Source organism: Haliaeetus leucocephalus, unplaced genomic scaffold (assembly GCF_000737465.1).
Source record: "Haliaeetus leucocephalus isolate CR32 unplaced genomic scaffold, Haliaeetus_leucocephalus-4.0 Scaffold545, whole genome shotgun sequence".
Classification (NCBI taxonomy): Eukaryota; Metazoa; Chordata; class Aves; order Accipitriformes; family Accipitridae; genus Haliaeetus; species Haliaeetus leucocephalus.
Window position 1 is genome coordinate 957502 of NW_010972981.1, and position 3437 is coordinate 960938.

Sequence of the window (3437 nt, forward strand, 5' to 3'; positions counted from 1 at the left end):
AGCCTGCGTGGCCCTCCGCGCGGTGGGGGGACAGGGGAGAGGCCCTCGGTCGGCCAGAGAAGGTTTTGCAGGGAGAGGGGGGACGAGGGGCAGGGAGCCGGGCGGGATGCGGCGGCGATGGGCGGTTGTACCGAGCAGCCAGCAGGAACCTCCCGGAGGAGAGAAAGGATGGGGAGGGATCCTGGGAGATGTCCTCCGCAAGGGACACGTCTGCACCTCCCGCAGTTACGCCAGTCCTTGGCAGGAGGGGACGTCCGGGGACCCGCTTCCCCCGCTCCTGGGGACGGGACGGGACGGGGGGCAGCGCGCCCCGGCCCCGCCGCGGTCCCCAGCTGGCAGCCGGCGCCCCCGGCCCCCCGCTCAGCCCCGCCGCGCCTGCCTGGCAAAAGGGCTTTGCCACCGCTCTGAAAACGAGATTCTTCCCGAGGCGAGATCGGTTTACAAGTAATTTCCACGTTGCAAAGGTTGCATATATTTTTTTCTAAGATAAAATGTCGGTTTTTCCCTTTTAAAGTTCGCCCCTTACGGCGAAAGCTTGCGACAGTTTTGGTTTTTGGGTTTTTTTTTTCCTGCACCCTCTCCCTTCGTTTCTGATCCTTCTTCAGCGAAATCATTTGTTCGCAGAAACGAAGCGGATATTTCGGTATCTTTTGGAGGTATTTTTGGTTAAAGTATGCCATTGTGATCCCCCTGACACGGACATCTAAGCACAACTTCCCAGGGTCCGCGAATCCACGGGGCAGACCGTACTTTTTAAAGCAACACGGAAAAGCTTTCTCCCTAAAAGAAAGGAAAATCGTCCGTTTCTTCCAGGCATTTATTTTTTTTTAATCCGATAAATTAGTAAGATTTCAGACAAATTAAAGGATCTTTCAGAGTCACTTGACAAAATGACAGTCTGCACCCCCGCAGAGTGGTGTTTATAAGCAGCGAATGAGAGCTTATGTTCTTTTCTTGTTGCGGTCGCTGGGAAAATGTACTATGTCCGTAGACGTTCCCCATTTGCGAATATTTTTTATTCTTAACTGAACAAAGGGAGCCGCCAATCGTCTTTTTTTTTTTTTTTTTATGAGCCAAATGAAAATTATTTGTTTGCTGTGTTCATTTACAAGTACCATGCCACCGCGCAGACCAGAGCGGCGACGCCGCCACCTCGGTAAACCCGGCCACGCCATCCCCCACGGAGGAAAACGGCCCCGCGGCTTCTCGGGGGTGCCTTTCGGGCTGCGCACCCCGCCACCCGCCCTGCTGCCTCCAGGCATCGCCCCCAGCCACCCCGCGGCCGCATCCCCTTACCGCACGCCGGTGCCAAAAGGCAAACCCCGGACACGAACCGTCCCTCGTTGCGGCTGCCCCGGGCGGCAGAGCCCCGCACAAACCTCGCCGTCAAGCCCAAGAGCTGCCGGCGGCCGGCAGAACCGCCTCCCCTCCCAGCCTCCCCAGCTTTATTCGTACCGTTTGCAATTCGGTATTATTCCCGCACAAGCCAAAAATAATATTAGTCCTCTCCACGCGCATTTCATCCCTAATTATCACTCGAGTCCTTTGCGACACAAAGAGTTTCCCCGGCCGGTTTAAGCGCAACGCGGCGCAGATCCGAGGGCAAAAGTGTTTTACCCCTACCCGGGAGAAAAGCGGGGGGGGTCTGGCCGTCGGGCGGCTTTAACGAGGCACAGATCGCCGGTGCCGAGCAGGGTCCTCAAACCGCCGGAGCCGCAAGGCAGGCTCGGGCTCCGAAGCAGCGGGGACAGTGTCTTTCAGAGCCACGGCCGCTTGCAGGACTTGTTTTCCCCACAGAGCAATTTAGGAAACAAAGCAGTAACCCGCGGGCTTCCCCCCCGAGCAGTCGGCCCCTGCCCCGTGGGTGCTCGTCCCGGTGCCGGCCTGCCCCCCCCCGCCCCCGGCCCGGCGGCGCCCCTGCTCGCACGCTGCTGCCGTCCAGCCCCGGGAAGCTGAACATCGGACCCTTCTGTGCCTTTCCAGCCGTTTCACGGATTTCTGGCCATCCTTGCTCGGTGCGGTAGCAGTGTTTTGGTTGTCAATCGGCCGTCCATGAAAAGGCTGCGTGTAGCCTTTTTAGCTCCATGCCTTTTTTTTTTCTTCTTTTTTTAAGAAAGAAAGAAAAAAAAATGTTTTGAATACCTACGAGCACTGTTACCTAGATATATGTTTTTATTAATACCTGTGTCCCTACTCTGGTGGGAAAGACATCAGTCACCAGTCCTGGTGGCAACTTGCACCCCTTTGGAGACAGCAGGTAGTCCCTGCAGGTCGCCTTCCGCCCGTGGCCAGCAGCGGAGCGGCCCCCCTTGCCTGCCGCTCCCGGAGCCGAGCTACTGCCGCGGGCGAGGAGAGGCTTCCCTGGCTCGGATGCATTTCTGTTTCAGCGGAGGATCCGTTGCCGGCTGCCGGCAGCGTCTTTCGGGAGCCCAAGCGCCGGCCTCTTTACTACCGAGTCAGATTTTAGGCAAAAAAGCCACGGCCGCACCTGAGAGCCCCAAAACGGCGCAACCCGCGGCTCTGCAGCCACCACTCCCCGCTATTATTTTTTCGAGGAGCGCCCCGACAATTGCGCTCGTGGCCAGCATCACTCGGGACCAGCCTCGTGGGTAACACCTCTCCCAGCTCCGGTGCAGAGCTGGGGAGGCAGCCGGGGAAAGAAGCGGGGGTGGGTCTTCAGCCGCCCCAAGGGCTCCGGGCCGCGGAGCCAAAACCCTCATCCTCTGGCCGGGGCTTTCCTCTCGGGCCCGTGGGACCCGGCCGGGAGCTGGGCAGGGAGGCGTCTGCGGTAGCGGGGGGAGGAGGGCAGCCCTCGCCCCCGGCCTGCCCCGGGCTGGTGCCGGCCCTCGCCGGGCACCGCGACATTCCCCCCCCCCCGGGCGGGCCCGGGTGTCAACTTGCCCTCCCGCTCCGCTCCGTCCCTCCGGAGAGAGAGCGAGGATTTGCGTGCGGGTTGCCGAAATTCTCTCCCTCCCTTCATAAAAAAATAAATTAAAAAAAGAGCATACAAACACAAACCGTGTTTTAAAACAAAGGGACAAGTCCCTCGGCAAGGCACCGGCCAGCCGCCGTGCGGAGCTGCCTCGGCGGGGGGGAGGCGCGGCTCCCCGGGGGCAGAGCGGGGCGCGGGGCCCGGCGGGCGGCAGCCCCGGCGGGGCCGGGGGGCTCCGGGCAGAGCCTCCTCGCCCACAGGCGTCTCTGCTGGGAGCGGAGCGGTGCGGGGTCCCGGCGCTGACCGCCGTGCGACTCGGCTGGGAAAGGGTTCGTTTGCTCCCCGGTTCACCTTGCTCCCCGGTTAATCGCGCTGCTCCCCGCAGCAGCGAACGACGCGAAGGAAGAGTCCGCTTTGGGGAGGCTTTCGGACAGGCTAGGAGCGGTACCTGTGGCCGGGGCAGAAAGACCTGCCCTTTATTTTTCCCATCACCTGGGGAAAAAAA